Genomic DNA, 18,218 nt, shown 5'->3' on the forward strand with positions numbered 1-18,218 from the left:
TCTTTTGTTCTGTACTCGACTAACGTGTTTTATTTTTAATATACTAATTATATTAATTGTCACCAAATATCTAAATGTATCGCCCAACAACAGTACTCCATGTTCATGTACATTATTGTATGTTTATCCAATGCTGATAATTTATCTGCATTTTATTACATTTATTGTACTAATCTCTGTGGAGCTTTTCTCCCCAGCCCTCCACTGAAAATTGGTTTCTTGCCCAGTTGGACTCTCCTGCTAAGCAAATGTAAAATAAATAAACTAACGGTTGTACAAAGTCATAGCATTTAAGGAGACACCTGACCAACTACTGTTTCCATATATTAATATTAACTATACCTTCTGCTGTCTCTGCAGTGATGCTGTGTGTTAGTATGCTGCACAATCACTAAAGAATACAAAAGGCACAATAAACGCCCCATAGTCTAGTGTACCCTTCTGGTGAAATAACAGTGGTCTGAAGTTAACAGTTATCTTCTTTCAGAGAGATTCCAGATATCCTACAATAGTAATAAAATTAATACTCCATCTAGTCTTGCAACTACTGAGTGTGGCATCCTGACTTGCGTAAATGCAGACAAACCTAAGTGGCAAAATTGGGCATCTGTGGAGCTAAGCAGTATACCTATCCAGAAGCTCTACTGAAAATGAACATCCAGAAAGGTTTAAAATATCTGAATATCGGGAGCATGGCTGTTTCACAAATTAGATTTCAAACAGCAATTACAACAGAAATACCATGCCAGATTAAAAATGTCACCACAGTTTACTGGATTGTTTGAAATTCTATCTCTGCAGCCCACGCCTCTCACAAGTTAAGATTTAAACATGTCATTACGATTTTTGCCCGCAGATTTAGAATAGCTTCTACAGTTTCTGATCTTTATGTATCAGGTTTGTATAATGGGCTCATGTATACTGCGTACTAATTAGACTAAATATATTCAGATATTCCCCAACGCTGAATACATAATGCCTAGGAACTAAAAAAAAAACAGTTCTCCTTTCCATTGATATTTTTTTTAAGAAGTAGTACTAAGATTTTAATGCGTAAGAACATATAGTCTACCTACAAAATTGGAACATACCTACAATAAATCAGAAAAAGCAGCACAGAACAGAAGCCATCTACACACACACGTGTGTGTATATGTATATATATATATATATATATATATATATATATACACACACACACACACACACACACACACACACACACCACTGTGCCTATACATAAGCAAGTCGCTAAATGCAGAATGTCTGTGTATTCACGTTAAGATACAAGTACATATTTCAGGAAACCAATATAACAGCATACTGGCACGTTATTACTGAAGTCAGTATACTGTGCTAAAAAGTATCTCACATATTTTAAGTAACGCAATATTGCTATTATTGGGCCAATATAACTCACCCTCCAGGAGCCTTAGAACAGTCCAACAGCTCTTAGTGCTGTTTCAGAACCGGAAGAAGGGATTCACAACGGACGTGTTGATAATAAACTAGACGGCGTACATGCGTGCTCACTGAAATAGGGTCCTCCAAGACCTAACCGCCTGATGACTGATGTCACTCACAACTGTCAGGAAAGGGGAGGGGCTTTAGGTTCCTATTGGATATAACTAAGAAGCGATGCTGGGAACGGCAATGATGTCAACTTACCGGCTTTTATCACGGCAGGGCGGAAGTGGTGTTTTCTGTGGGTATTTCATTGAGTTTTGCATCATCTCTTAAAATCTTATGCAATAAGGAACCTTTTACTTTCAGGTTAGAGAAATTTTGGTGGATTCCTAATTTCGCGTTTGTGTCAGTATCAGCTTTTTTCTTGGATATTCTAAACGATTGCAGACTTGAAAACGGTGTGTGCATGTTCATTTCGAGCTTAAGCATGTAAATATGTGGTAGAGCTATAGGATTATGATCAAAGTAAGGAGGGATTTAATTTGGGATGTTGAGTTTAATTTATTGCCTTTTACAGTATTAATGAATTTAGATGGTATTGATCTGTGTCGCTTAACCCCTTATTGCAGCTGTAAGATTGAAAATAAACAGTAATCCTGTTAAACTTAGAAATGGGCAGCTAGGTTTATTCATTTACGCTGATTGCTACGAGAAATAAATAATGAAGATAATTTGATTCCTTGCTGTTCACGATTTGTTTTTGCGTAAACAACATATACACACATTACCACGGGAACTTCACTCCTTGGCATAATATTTATTTATTTTACATTTGTTTACCGGGAAAGTCCAACTGGACATATGTCCTTTTAGGAGAATAGCTCCACACTGAACATGTAGGAGAAATAAAACAGAAGAACAATACAGAAGTGACAATACAAATCAATGCAATATAAGGTTTCAGTTACAAATATTGGCTAATTCGGTTTATACATAAAGTTAGGAATTCTGTAACAAATAATAAATCAAGTGGGATGTTATAATAGACATACTGTTTGACAATGGACCAACCAATGTTTCAAGCAATTTTTATAATTGTAGGGTATATAATAAAATAAAATTCGTGGTGCAGACAGTGCTGTTTGATCTTGGCATTAGAGATAGTGACGAGAGTAAAAATTGTGTAAGTAGCAGGAGTAGTAGCTGTAGATGGAGGTATGGAGACCTTTAGGTTATGCTGAGGTAGTGGCAAGGCTAGAGATTGAGAGAGAACTGTTAATCAGGGGTAGAACAGAGACTTAGCCATCTAGTTAAGAGGTGTTTTTTAGAGTTGTTTTAAATTGAGCTAGGATGCAGAAGTAGTAATACTTTTTGGTAGTGCTTTCCAGATTTTTCCTATGTAATTTGGAAAGAGGGAATCACCTGCCTAATTTTTAGAGACTTTGATTTTTATATGGTGTTTGTTGGAGCATAATGATCTGTTAGTGGCATAAAGTTATAGTAGACTTTGTAAGGCATGTATTTTTCAAGGTCAGAGAGGATTTTGTGGGCCATTGTTAACTGTGTGTAGTGTAGGTGTTGGGGGAGCTCTAACCAGTTAAGTTGCTTGAATGCAAGGCAATGGTGGGTTCTAGCTGTAAAGTTTATAGCATATCTGGCAATTGTGTTGTAACAGGATTCAAGTTTTTGTATCTCTGATTTCTTTAGGTTAGTTAGTATGGGAGCTGTGTACGGCAGAGTAGAGAGTAGGTGGGTTTGGGCAATGGCAATCCTGGTATTCTTATTGAGGTAGTGTATGTTCCTATATAATGTACCGATTTTTGTACTTTTATAGTCTGGGAAATGTGTTTATTGAATTTATTTGCAGTCTATTTCCAGTCCTAGCGAATCCGCGGTGGTGCAGCAGTAGCGTTGTTGCCTCACAGCAAGAGGTTCTCCTGTTCGAATCTCGGCTGGAGTGCCTTCTGTGTGGAGTCTGCATGTCCTTCCCTGTGGTCGAGTGGCCTCCGAAAGACATACGTGAATGGGCGTGCCTTCGCTGAAGGTTGGGCGTTGAGCTGGCAACTCGGCACCATAAAAATCTACTGCCAATCATTAGCGGACCGGAATTCCACTTTGGCGACCCCTAACTGGGAAAAGCCGAAAAGACAAGCACTCTATTTCCACTCCTAGAAGTTTGGTGTGAGGAGATGGGGATATGATGGTGTTATTTAGTGATGAGATGTGAAATGTGTTACTGGGAGAAACAGTTTTATTGGGATGGAACACCATAAGTTTGGTTTTATTAGGGTTTAAGATTAGTTAATTGTTAGTGAGCCAGGATTCAACTGAGTGAAAGCCCTTTTGTGTTAGATTCTGAAGTTCGGGTAGTGAGGGTGCAGCACATATAACTGTTGAGTCGTCTGCATATTGGATGAGAGAGGCCTGAAGGGTTGACAAGTGAAGGTTAGTGGTAAATATTAAGAATAGATCTGGGCCTAAGAGGCTTGGGGGACTCCAATGGTCACTAGCAAAGGGGGAGATAAGGTCTGTTGCCAAAAGACTGCTTGTTGGCATCCAGTGAGGTAATCTTGGAACTAGGCAAGGGTAGAGTTACAAAAATGTATTTCAGAGAGGACATTTAGAAGTTTTGTGTGTGAAACCATATCTCGCTTTCAATTGGTCAAGAAAGATAGAATATACATAGTTATTGTTGTTCCTATGACAGTTGACAGTGTTTGTAAATTACATTAGTGTGGTTGCTGTGCTATGTAATGGTAGAAAGCCATGCTGGGTGTTTGTTAGGAGTTTATTAGTAGTAAAATAATTAGTAATTTGCATGTGAATGACCCTGTGTAGAATTTTAAACAGTGGTGATAATATTGCTATTGGTCAATAGTTAATGAAATCAGTTGAAGAGCCACCTGTATGTAAGGGTATTATGTAAGAGGTTTTCCAAATGGGAGGGACTTGTTGTTTTGCTGTGGACCTATCAATTTAGTATTAATAAAGGATAGGCTGTACCATCTGCTGCTAGCTTTTGGTATTCAGCAGGTAAGTTATCTGCTACTAATGTAGCAGGTTTTAGATTTTTCAGTAGTCTTTTGCTAGTGTTTGTGGCTGTAGGTTGTAGGGAGAAGGTTGGTTGAGTTGATGATCGTAGTGGTAGTTTTGAAAGGAGAAGGAGTTTAGTGCTAAGATGGTTTACATAAAATATTTATTAAATTGAATAGCAATATTGTCTTGAGTTATTTGTAGTGCTAAGATGGTTTACATAAAATATTTATTAAATTGAATAGCAATATTGTCTTGAGTTATTTGTAGTGGTGGGAGGGGGTGTATTGATTTTTGCCTTGTAGGAGGATGTTGTTTATTGTTGACCAGAATTTTATGGGGGTTTTCTGGTGTTTAGTTTGGATTTCAGAGTAGTAATTTAGTTTGTCTTGCTTAATTTGTCTCTTTGCTTTATTTCTAAGTTCCTGGTAGGATTGTAAAGGAGAGTGGGACTTTGTTTTAATCCAGGTTGCCCAGGCCTTGTCTCTAGCTTTAAGGAGTGTTAGCATTTGCTTTTTTAGCCATGGAGCATAGTTAGATGTGACACACATAAATTTACTGGGGGTTTGCGTATTTAGTGTGGAAGGGAAGGTGGAGTTGAAATACTCAACCGCTTCCTATAGTGGAAGCAGTTTCAATGGAGTCCAGTTACTCTGCTTTAGTATATCTCTAAGGTTGTTTGGGTTTAGGTGTGTTTTTTTTTTTTTTTTTTTTTTTTTTCTTGTTTGTAATAGTGTGGGTAGTTTAGTTGGATTTGTTTGTTTCCTGACTAAATATGGTGGAAAGTGGTCACTGAGAGTATTTGGTAGACAACTGGAGTGGGGATAGAGGGCTAGCCTATTTGTTAGTGTCCAGTCTAGAGTGGAGTGTTGGATGGCTTGTTAATTTTAGTGGGTGATTGAATGAGTTAAGAGAATCCATGTAGGTTAATACAATTTTTGGGGTTTGGGGAGTCACAATCTCACAATCTAACCAGTGTATGTCGAAGTCACCCATTGTGAGTGTTTCCTGAGGTGGGATTTTGTTACACCAATGTAATACATTTTCTAGTATCTGGGTATTGTTCCCTGGTGGGATATAGATACATATTATGTATGTGTTTCCTGGGGTTAACATTCCTTTTGGCAGATACTGCTTCAGCATTAGTAAGGTTTATAGATTCTTTATCTAGTGTTTCTATTGAGAGGTGTTTTTTTTTTTTTTGAAGAGTATTACATATTTTATTTATTTATTTTACATTTGTTAACCAGGGGTGTCTGAGCCGAAAAGACCCTTTTTCAGCAGAGACCCGGGGAGAAAAGCTCCACAAAGAAAAATTACAGACACATTTAGTTATTTAGACATGATCAGTATACACACAAATTTCAAGAGACATGTTTTTACAGTGGTATGCGGCACATAAACAGTTACAGTGGAGACAACAAACAAAAAAAAATAAATTTTAAAAATAAAGGTAGGTAATAGATTTGTGGTGTACAGCTGAAATTTGGAACCTAGGTAGAATACATACATACATACATACATACATACATACATAGTACATGGGTACAGTACATACATTGTAGATTAGCCAGTGTTTGTGAGTAAGATTGAAAACTATTATCAAGTGCTCTAGATTTAGTATGTATATGTTATCTACTTTCATTAACCTAGGGAGCAATCATGGCACTGCCTACTTTGCTTGAGATGTTGCCTGATGAGGTCTTTAAAGGAGGCTTTGGATGATGTATTTTGAATGCTAGTAGGGACAGAGTTCCATTTTTTAGCCACTGAGCTACTATGTAGTGCATCTCCAAAGCTATTGTAGCTGTTGGTGACTTCTGGTAGTAGTTTGCTTGATGATCTAAGAGGCCTTTTGGCTGAGTGAGTAGGGCTATGCCTCCTCCTCTTTTTATTTATTTTGTTTGTATGTTTGATGTTATAACCTGGTGGACGTATTTCATTGCTGGTGGTGTTAGAGTTTAGCAAGATTTCAGTGAGAAGTACAATGTCAGGGGAGTAAAGGGAGAAGTTTGCATGGAGTTCATGGATTTTGTTGTTTACACTCCTTATATTAAAATTCATTATTAGAATATTTAGAATGATTGATGCCTGATTATTTTTAGATTTGAGTGTTATTTTGTGAGACTAAGTTAGCAAGTTTACTAACTGGGTCATGGTTTGGATTTATGTCCCCACTAAGGGTTATCTTTAAAGCTATGTATACCACAAATTTTAAGAACTTGTTAATGTTTTTATTATATTTCTGAGGTATACTAGGTAAGTTGAGATGGGAACGTAGAGAAACCTTTGCTTGGTTTAATGTGGGGTTATTAAAAATGGAACTGCATATGGGGATATTTACTGGTTTGGTTGGTGGGAGTTTGAGGTGGTGTGGGAAGGGGGAGGTTTAAGAATGGGATGGTAGGAGGTAATATAAGAATCAAATATCAATAGGGTGAGAGTGGTTATCAATAAGAGTAAATGGTTAGTTAATTTAGTAGAGAGCAGGTAGGACTTGGCTCTGTAATGAGGTCTGTTAATAGCAGTCATGTTAGGTATGCTAGTGAAGATGGTGCTTTTATAACTGTAGTGGGAGACTGATGTGGGAGGGATTCAGAAGGGAGGTGTGCGTAGTGTGGGTGGTGGAAGAAGAGAAGTGGGAGGGGTTTAGAGATGAATGTATATGGGTGGGGTATATGATTGGAAGTTGTAATGAGAGGGTGTGGCTATGGAACTATAACTCTAATTGATGTAGGGGTGGATGGGAATGGGGGTAGGGAGTGGAGTGAAGCGAGATGGCCATGGTTGAGTTTATGGCTGTTTCTCAAACAACCAATCAGCTGGTAGGTTCTAGTGGTTAGTGAGATGCTTGTATACTATGTATAGTGGTTAGGAGAGGAGAAAAATTGGTTGTATGGAAACTGGATTTGGAGGTTATCTGAACCTGATGGGAGGGAAAAATGGGTTGTGTATAAATTGAATTTAGAGGTTATCTGAACCTGATGGGAGGGGGAAATCTAACAGCAGATCTCTACTGAACAGCAACTACCAGTAGATCTAATCTGCTTGAGGGAAGTATGGAAGAGAGCATGGGGAGGAAGTGAGGGACAAAGTGAAGAGAGGTGATGTATGAGCGGTTGTCAGCAGCGGGTCAAGCGCTAGAGCAATGAAATACTACTATTAATACAGGTAACCGCTTAGATTTTACATACAGAAAATTCTTAGTTGCAGGATTCTGAGAAGATTGGAGGAGTAGACAGGCAAACACCTGTGGGTTTTCTCTTTGGAGGTAGCTAGGATCCTTGGTTTTGTGGGGACCGACATTTAAGGATGGGTAGTAAAAGCTTCATGTCCTGTTGAAAAGAAGAGTTTATAGTTGCCTGTAGATAGAGTTAACAAATTATGTTGTTATGATAGGTTGAGGAAAACAGCAGTAGTAGGTAGAAAATGGAGATATTATGGAGCTAGAGTGGGAAGATAGTTGGGGGTAAAATAAGTATTTCTGAGTAAGATGAAGGAGAATGTAGGGCAGGAATAAGGCAAAGAATAGGCGTTATGTCTGTTGGAACTGTATGAAGATTAAGAGGTTGGAAGTATGCGAAGAGTGGACAGAGAAAGTAGGAAATTGTTTTAGCCAGGACAGAAAGTTGGAAAGGTAAGTGTCCTATTCGAGGTTAGTAATGCACACAGAGGTGAGAGGTCAAGATTATGGTTAGTGGGGGAGAGGCGAAAAGAGACTGAGCACAATAAAAATGAACAGCGTCAGCTGTGTAGAGTGTTAAGAATAAGGCAGTTATGTGATACCACATTAACACACATTGATTTTAAGGGTTTGGAGCTCTGATACAACACCTTGCAGAACCAAAGGGAGCTAGGCTGGGTGAGATAATTCAGTGTTAGGTTCAGGCTCAGAACGCACCCTTCAGAAGCCAGTTGTCCTGCACTAGCAAATTAAGAGTCCGTTTCAATGGCACTAATATGAAGGTCGGCAAGGGCAGAAAAAAATGATATCTAGTGTATGTTGATGAAAGAACGTCACCTAGTAGATAACAGAAATATTACACTATTCCAGGTTCACATGAGCAGAGTGCTCTGAATATGAGGAGCATGAGCATTTGTTTAACAGGGCAGATTTGCAGAGCTGTATTTGTGCTCCTGTTACCACATTAAGGCAGAAAAAGCTGTATTTGTGCTCCTGTTACCACATTAAGGCAGGAAAACAAGTAATCCAGAGGTAAGGTATCAATAGAAAGTGAGGTCAAATCATGTACTATGTCGGCTATACTGGGTCTAATATTGCTGCTTTTAACATTCGGTTTTTCCATATAACAGCACTATGCACATAGAATGTTAGTGCTAGCTAAGTCCTGCATTAGGAGTATGGCCAGCAGTGTAACGTAAAACAGCAGTGGTTTGATACAGTGTCTATTAAATATTGAGTATGCAGTTATGATACGTAACGTGTGGACATTGGTATACGCCTCTAACAGTTAGTCCCCATTAGCAATTTGTAATTACTTCACAAGGCAAAAGTTGTTAACCAGTAATCTTATTGTATGTCATACATGCCTAATATGCAAGTTGCCTACGCTACTGCACTGAAAAATAGCGACTGCAGTATAGCTTTGATTAAAGAAACACTCGGTAAACAGTACAAGCAACAGCTAGTACAGATAAATTATGAAATGCAGTACAGTCTTCATTAATGTTCTGCAATAGATAGGAATGTCAGCATCACTTGCAGGCAATAACGACTGGTTCACTATTGCTAGTAACAGACAAAATCTGACTATTATGATATTTAACTCATCTTTACGGCATTGCCGGGGCCAGTGCTAGCATTTTTGGGGCCCCAGCAAGTTTCAGGTTGGGGGCCCTACCCAGGAGAATATAAAGTGTGACCACTTTGCCATCACACCCCCTTCCCTGCCAAGCTCATCCAGCACCATTTAAAGATCACTATAGGGGTGATCATTAAATGCCTTTAAGTGTTTGACTACATAATTCTCACAAATGCCTTCTGTTCCCTTTACCATAGTTAAAACCCTTAATTCTTCCTTACCCTTGTCCCAGGCTTCCCCCTGAGTGTTCTACTCCATCTATGGCACCATGCTTATCAGTCATTATGCTCTAAAGCCATCGCTGAAATGCACCCTGCTACATGAGTAGGGAAGTGCCAATGTGGTTCAATAAATTTATTGTTTCATTTCATCAACATCAACCCGCTTTTTCACATTTTCTACATGAGGTCAGGGTGTTATGTTAACTGTTGCCATTTCTCAGGATTCAGTGTCACACACCTGCTTTGTTCGGCACTCATGCCAGACTGTCATAGATCTTCAGTCACACAATCCATCCATCTCTTTGCTGGATGCCCACGTTTCCTCTTAACTTCTTCCTGTCTGTCCCAAATCATTTTCAGTATCTGTCATCTGTCTTCTGCTTTTCTGCACATGTGCCCACACCACAGTAATCTGTTCTCTGATATTTTCTGGAATTGGCACTACTTTGGTTTTTGATCTTATGTCCACATTTCTTAATCTGTCCCACTGTGCATATCCTAGCACCCTTCTTAGAGTGCTAGAGCCCTCGGTAATTCCTTGAAATGTTGAATTCCTTGAAATGTTGTACTTTCTCTCCATTCAACTTCCAGGTCTTCAGCCTGGTCTCTGTTGACTTTACAGGCTTCTCTAACCATTGCTTGCGGCAGATTGTGGCAACAAGTGGTTTATACTGTGGGCTGACTGTTTCACTGGGGATGACTTTGCAGTCACTGATTTTACCCCAGTGCCATTTTCTTATTAGGAGATGTCTACCTGAGTTGCATGTTGGCCACTCTTGTATATGATCTTGTGACTGTCCCTCTTTCTGAACCATGTGTTGGCTACTATCAAACCATTTTCCTGACAGAAGTCTAGAATGGCCTCTCCTTCATTATTCCTGTTGCCCCAGCCATGTGGACCCAGACAGTCCTCATATCCTGTTCTCTGTCCACATATGTGCATTCAAGTCGCCCATTATCAACACCAATTCATGCTGGACTGCTTTATCTAGTAGGCCCTGAACCACTTTCCGAATGTACTCTTCTCTTCACTATCACAACCTTGCTGTGGGGCAATGGCTAATATCATGAATACTGTCCGGTTATTAAGCTGGAGTCTGATTACAATGAGCCTGTCACTAATTCTGATGATATCCCTTGCTGTCTTCTGAAACCTGTCTCTCACCACAGTTCCCATACCATTTCTAGTTGGTCATCCTCCTGAGTAGTAGTCTCTGGATGCCAAGCCAAGTGGCTTTGCTGAACTGCCCTTCCATACATAGAATGTCCAGCCTCCTTCATACCATCATGTCATTTGCTTCCAAGCTCCATCCTGTTAGTGAACCTACACTGAGTGTAACAATTCTTAGTTCACATTTGGCAGGTTGATTGGTTTCTATGTCCAGCTTTTGCTCAACAGAGGTATCCCAGGTAACCCCAGCTGGTTAACTGGACACTGGCCAGCCAGTAGCTTATTGACCCAGGGCTGCTGGGCATTATGGCGGGCATGTACACCTCTCCCTCCATTAGCATGGGTCCCTAGTTTAGGTTGGAGTAGTCCAGGTCCTCGATCCATTTATCACCAGCAAGTACCCATGTCCTTTTGTTGACATTAGTCAACATGACTGAATCACCTAGAGCCATATTTTACACTGTTGAGTGGCTAGCCCTCCCTCAGCATCCAGTCTGTCATTCATGTTCTCCTATCTTGAGGATACTGTGCAGCACAGTGGATGCCCAAAGTAGCTGATCTGTACAATTATTCCCCCTGTATCACACCATGTAGAGTCTGTGCTGCTGTCCACAGCTCCATTCATTGGTGAGTTTGAGATGCAAACATTCATCATGTTTTTCGGAGGTGTGAGGAACCCCACAGAGACACAGACAGAATATGAAAACTCCTAACAGGCATTGGCCGGAGGTCAAGATTGAACCTTGTGCATTGGAGGAGAAGACCTTAACCAGTATGCCAACTGGTCTTATTGTTTCATTTACATACCTCAGACCGAACTGGGGTATAGTCCAATATTATGACTGGATTAGTTTGGAACGTGGCATTTAGACCTGCATGTTCTTTTATTATGTAGCATCTGTTAGTCTTGCCCACATCCCATATTCACAATAATAAGTATAATCAATATTTGTACCATTCATATTCCCTGTGCCCCATAAATCAAAAAGTGTTTATTTTACTGTATCTGTTTTAATTTTTGAAAAAAAATCCCCTCTATCTCTACTCGTTTCCCACCTTTCTATAACCAGTAGAGTCCGGTTTTCAGATTTTCCTGAATTCTGGGCTGTTTTATAGTTTCTGTATTGCCCAGACCTTTCTAAGATAAATCTGAATTCTGGGCTGTTTTGTAGTTTCTGTATTGCCCAGACCTTTCTAAAATAAATCTGAATTCTGGGCTGTTTTGTAGTTTCTGTATTGCCCAGACCTTTCTAAGATAAATCTGAATTCTGGGCTGTTTTGTAGTTTCTGTATTGCCCAGACCTTACTAAGATAGAAGGAAGCTTCTGTGTTCTTCTGTGAGAGTGGTGAGCGTTTATCAGCCTATCTGTCGCTGGAGGAGTGGTTTCAGCTCAGAATCTGTAGTTTTATTGGCAATTTTGGGCTATTTCTATCCCTTTCATCTTTCTATTTAAAAACCCGTGTTGCGTGGTTTTGCACACTGCGCAGCGCTGTTTAACTAAGGTTAAACTATTCCTGGTGCCAGAAGTCTGCTCTTCTAATTTTCCCTTAGAACTAGCCAGTTTTTGTAGTTTTAGCACTCAAAACTGTTTCCATGTGATCAGCACTTGTTCAAAACTTGTTGCAAGCACTAAAATCTACAAATTACTGCAGCACTCAGCTTTCCTCACTTGTTACGAGGAAAACAGTTTTTAGTACTTAAATTAATAAGCAGCTAACCAGGCATGTCTAAGGGTCAGCTCCCAGTATTTTCCCTGTCCACCTGATTAATCTGGGCATCTTGGGGCAATGTAGCAATTGCCTCATGTACATTGACGACCCTCTCCTCCTACCACCCAACACTACAACCTGTGAGAGATGCACTTATATAGCCAAACTAGAAGCCAAGCTCTCTCCAGCTAAGACTGTACTAGACAGTCAAGAGGAGAAGGTAAACACCTGCACCACACCATACTCAACACATAGTCCATCAAAACCTGCACCACCTAAACCCACACATAGTAGCACAAAACACACATCTAGATTCGCAGAGGCTCTCAATAAAAATCTGCCCAAACAGAGACCTCCAAAGCTGAAAGCGATCACCACCCCCCAACACTACCCGTGGCACATAGCCCAGAAAATGTGTGCCACTCAACCTCAGTCCATAAGGGAAAACGCACCCAACACACTAATCATAGGTGACTCTATAGTCAGACACACTGATGTCCCACTCACCAGGCTAAACAAGGAGAAAGTTACTGTCAGCTGCCTGCTGGGTGCCTGGATCTGCCACATAACGTAAGACTCGGGTCACTCCACAACAAGTACATGTCATTGTCCATGTTGGTGTAAATGACCCGAGACGCACCTCCCTGGACTACATGAAGAGACCTGGAGAAGCTCTCGGATCATGTAGCCCAGGCAGGTATGACCCTGGCCCTGAGTAGCATCCTGTCATTGCTCAGAATGATATCACAATACAAGGAGAAAATGATTCTTCAACAATTGGCTAAGCATTTGATGTCATTCTAAGAGAAGCCAATGTTTGTCTGCCTGGGATGACATGATCGACAGACCCCAATGCTTGGCCAGAGATGGCCTGCACCTGCCACCCCTGGGATTCCGGATACTGGGTAAGGCTCTTGCCACGCCTATAGTGCCTTTTTTTAGGCAAGGTTCAAATGACAAATTCGCCACCGCAGCAAGTATAAGCAAGCAAAATCTGAGGGTAATGCTACTCGATGCTAGAAGTCTAAACCTCAAAATGCGCTCACTCGAGGCACTCCTTAAAATGGAGAACATTGACATCTGTGCAAGTGACGGAGACCTGGTTCAGGGCTCCAGAGAGCACCCCTGCATTACCAGGCTATAACTCATACCACATCTTTCAGCCACCTAACCTGGACCAAAACACTAAAGGAGGAGGTGTGTCCATATTCATTAAGGTTATCCACACCTCCAGGCTAGTTGCTCAACATAATGAATCCAAAATTATCCAAGTGCAACTAACACTGGGTTAGTTACATTGTAGCTTGTTACAGATCCCCTGCCATGCCCCAGGATGCCCACTCCACATTTCTTGATATACTGGGTAATGTTAAGGTATAGCCCAATACCCTAATAAGGGTGATTTCAACTACCCCACCATCAAATGGGAAAACTACCCATGTACTAAGTCATTTGCTCAACTCTTTCTGGAAAATTCCAATGCCCTGGATCAGCTTCTCTATACCCCCACCAGGGGCAGCAGTATCCTGGACCTGGTCATTACCAATATGGGCAACCGATGTTCCACACCAGAGGTCAGTTCCTTGCTGGTCAGATCCGACCACAAGCTAAATCACCCTAGACATCAATATCCCGCCCCTGCAACCCATTAAGGAAACCACCGTAAAAAACTTTTGTAAAACCAACTTCATGCTTCGTAAGACAGAAGTGGCAAGCTTCACGACACTCATACAGACGTAAAATAGAGGTACAACTGCTGAATCCTGTACAAATGCACTGTATAAGTACATACACGAGTGCATGGATCATACCACCCCCAACAGAACCAAGATGCTCTCCTCCAAAAAAAAGGAAGCCAATCTGGTGGTCCCCTGCAGTAAACAAACTCTACAACAGAAGGAAGAAGCTGTTGCAAAAAAAGAGTAAAATCCCCTGATTGCAGGAACTCCCTGGTCAGCCTTGGTAAGAAGCTGAGATCCCGCGTAAAATCCTCCAAACCTAGTTACGAAAAAAAAAATTGCCACTGATTCTAAAGACAATCACAAAGCATTCTACAGCTATATCAAGAATATCAATGGCGACACTCGGATCTGCTTTGAGCTACAGCACAATGGCACAAAATATACAAAACCAACTGATATTGCCAACATCCTGGCAGATAGGTTAATTGCAAACTTCACCCCCCAAAGGGCCCATCACTATACTGGAAGAATGTAAAGCCCCTGTAATCACAGCTGCACAAGTAAAGACCACACTCTCCAAAGCCAAGAACACCGCATCCATGGGAACAGACAACATCCCAGGCTGCATTCTGCACGAACTGAAAAACTAACTCGCACCAAGTACCATATTCAATCATAGCCTCACTTCAGGCTTTGTTCCTACTGAATGGCACACAACGATGGTTATCCCACTCCCCAAAGGGGCGCCACCATGGACCCCAGGAACTACCGCCCCATTAGCCTGACGAGCCTGGTCTGCAAGGCCATGGAACATATCATCTTGGATCTTATAAACAAGGACATAGGTAACCTCCAAACTCTGGACCCCACTCAGTTTGGCTTTGTAAAAGGTAGGTCATGTCTTCTAAACCTGATAGACTTCTTTTAAAGTAGTCACCAGAGCCGTGGATGAGGGTAAGGTGGTGCACACAGCCTATCTTGACCTCGCCAAGGCTTTCAACACCGTCCCCCACTCTGGAATTATAGATAAACTCACTAGACTGTTCATAAATCCTTATGTCACAAGATGGGTGGCCAACTGGCTCACTAACAGAACCCACACAGTGAAAGTAGCAGACTCCAAATCCAACTTCAGACCAGTGACAAGTGGAGTACCACAGGGCTCAGTCCTGGGTCCTCTCCTGTTTGGCATCTATTTCTCGGAAGTCCAGGCTAATACAGCAGGTCTTTGGCTAACAAAGTTCACAGACAACTGAAAACTAGGTGCCATAATAGAATCGCCTAATGAAGTGGGCATTCTACAAAGGGGCCTCACTGAGACTGATGCTTGGTGTCAGTCATGGCCTAAAGCTCAATGCCAAGAAGTGCATTGTCATCCCCTTTGGGAAAAACACTGTATCCATGAACTACCACATAGGCAGTAGCCTACTAAACACTGAAAATATGATGAGACCTTGGGACACAGGTGGATAGTAGTCTCTCCTTTGATAATTACATCACCACAGTAGTCAGGAAATCCTTCTACGTGGCACACCTCATCACAAAGGGGTTCACCTCCAGAAAGAAAGAAGTCATTGTTCCTCTCTACTCATCCCTCATCAGACCCATTATAGAGTACAGCGCCCCACTTGGCACGTACCTCGCAAGACATCTACAACAACTGGAAACGCCACAGAAATAGGATTACTGGCCTCAAACAGATGCCATACGCAGACCTTCTCAAAACACTCCAGCTCTACTCGGTCACTTATCGCCTACTCAGAGGTGACCTCTGCCTAACATACAAAACCATGTCAAACCTAGATCTGTTGGACATGCTACACTTAAAGAAACCCCAATCCCTCCAAGCCACACACTCCAGGGACCTAAAACCTTGCCACCACAATAAACCAAACATGCTGGAGGGATAGATTCCTGTCCCAGAGACTTCCCATGTTCTGGAATAAACTACCCATTCAAGTCCAGCAAAGCTCCTCATTAGCCCTCTAAGAAAAATCTAGACAGTTAGCTGGGGAAATAGGAAATTCACCCCAGGGATCACTTCTGTGGCTCTGCTAGACAGGGGCATAGAAAAATAACATTCTCGGGTGGTGAAAGCCAGGGAAATTTTTTGGCTAGACTTATGTAGGCCCCAGGGCCAATTAGCCTAGTACCTACCTATGAACATCTGCATGTACTTACTCAAGTACACTCTATTCCTTTCGTATAGTCTTTGGTCTTGGGCCTCCAGTGACATCCAGGGTGTTCATCTCTACCTTCCAGTCACCTGCTGCTTCTAACCATCCTTGGTGGAAAGGGAGCACTTCACCCATTATTTGCTTCATTATATTAAGAATGGCCCTGGGTGGAAGATAGTTTGATGCTATGGTAACCACTAATTCCAGCCTTCTTCCCTTTATTAATACAAATCTTTATCCTTCCTTCCTCCCCTGTTTGTAAATTGATATTTTTTCTAGTAAGTATCACTACACTTCAAATTATTCCAGTAATTCAGGCCAGCATAGTACCATTCCCTGGCACTGTTTAAATGATTCTCTTGTAACAAAGCTATACTTATGTTTCCACTAGCAACGTATAGCAGAACTTTTTTCCGGTTTTCCTTGCCTATCAGCCCGTTAACATTTCATGACATTAAACAATGACCAATCGGGTACTTCCTTTATTGCTTCCCTGTTTAAAAAAAAAAAAAAGACAACTTACTTCCTTGATAGCTGCAGCAATCAGGTCCTTTGCTTCACTGAAGTGGACCTGATTGAGGGCAGCTTACAGACAAGTTTAAAAAAAAATTGAAGAAAGGTTGTGATCACACAGTGACATCATGTAGCCGTGCAGACATCTACAAGGTGTTGAGGAATGAATGATGGAGAAGGAGACGCTCACAGCTGCTGCATAGGGGTCCTCGTTTGCAGGGAGATGATCAGGGGCTCCCTGTGGCCGTGGGCTCGGCAGGTGCATAATGCCGACTATGAGTAGGAAAGTGCATATCCATGGTTACAGATCCTTAGCCAGCTGTAAACCCCTCTTGCAGATCACTTAAATATCTTGGGCAAGAATTAAGACTAAAACTAAACTCTGGTGTTGCTTCTCATTGCACAGATTGGTTGCTCTTAATGCAGCTAACCAGTGAGGAAATTTCAGAAGTAGTTTCATAGGAAAATTTCAATTCTAAGTGCTTGTGTCAATGCGGGGCACTGCTAACCTCCGCTTTGCAATGCCAGGCCTTTAGCAAACATGACACTTTACAGGCTCAGTAAACCGAAAAACAAGCAAAATAGCCCTCTGGCTTATCACAATACAATACATCCTCTGTGTGAGATATACTCTGAATGTTTGGCTCTGCTTCATATGGTAATCTGATATTTCTGTTAGCATGTAAAAATAAAAATTTGATACCTGTCTGCCACATGTCATATGTATTGACATGTATAGCAACAAAATATAGTCATGCAGCTTGTGTGCCATTGAATGGTTCTAGTCTTTTTTCATATGGAAAATGTATTTATGCAGTGTTTTTCATTAAATTTGCCCAACATGTAGTCTTCTTATAATTTAATCAGTCTCTTGTGAATGTAGTAATATAAAGATTTTTTTTTTTACCCTGAAGGTCTTTCTTAATTACTTAGTTTTATAATTTTTGAAGAAAATCTAATTGGTAATTTAGAGTAGTATAACATAATGTACTGAATATACCATCATTCTTTAATAGGCTCATAGGTGTGTACTAGGCTAAAGGCCCTGGAGCCTTTTCAAGCCTAGCCCATAGAAGTGCCCCGGCATCGTGCCGCCAGACATTAATTCCAAGTACCTCTATCAAGTAGAGCCACTGCTGTGATCCCCGGGGTGAACTTTCTATATATGTGTGTATATTATCACCTCAAAAGATACAAATCAGCTGCTGAAAGTGTTGTCTACTTCAGACATTCAAAGTTTACCATAGGAATCCTTTCCAGAACATATGTTCTAGTGATGTATTGTGAAATTTGTCTTTCAAACTAAAATGCCTGATCAGAAATGCCCTTTGGCTTCAATAAGCAGGTTTGTTTCTAAATAATTTATAAAGCAATAAAATGTGATTCTTCTACAGCTTTATTTTACTTTTCATTAAAAGTAAAATGAATTTCATTTATAGCTGCTTATTTTAAATTACTCTCTAAAATTATTTAGTTAAGCA

The sequence above is a fragment of the Protopterus annectens genome, chromosome 13.part0 (assembly GCF_019279795.1).
Source record: "Protopterus annectens isolate FY-2018-M chromosome 13.part0, PAN1.0, whole genome shotgun sequence".
NCBI classification, from domain to species: Eukaryota; Metazoa; Chordata; order Ceratodontiformes; family Protopteridae; genus Protopterus; species Protopterus annectens.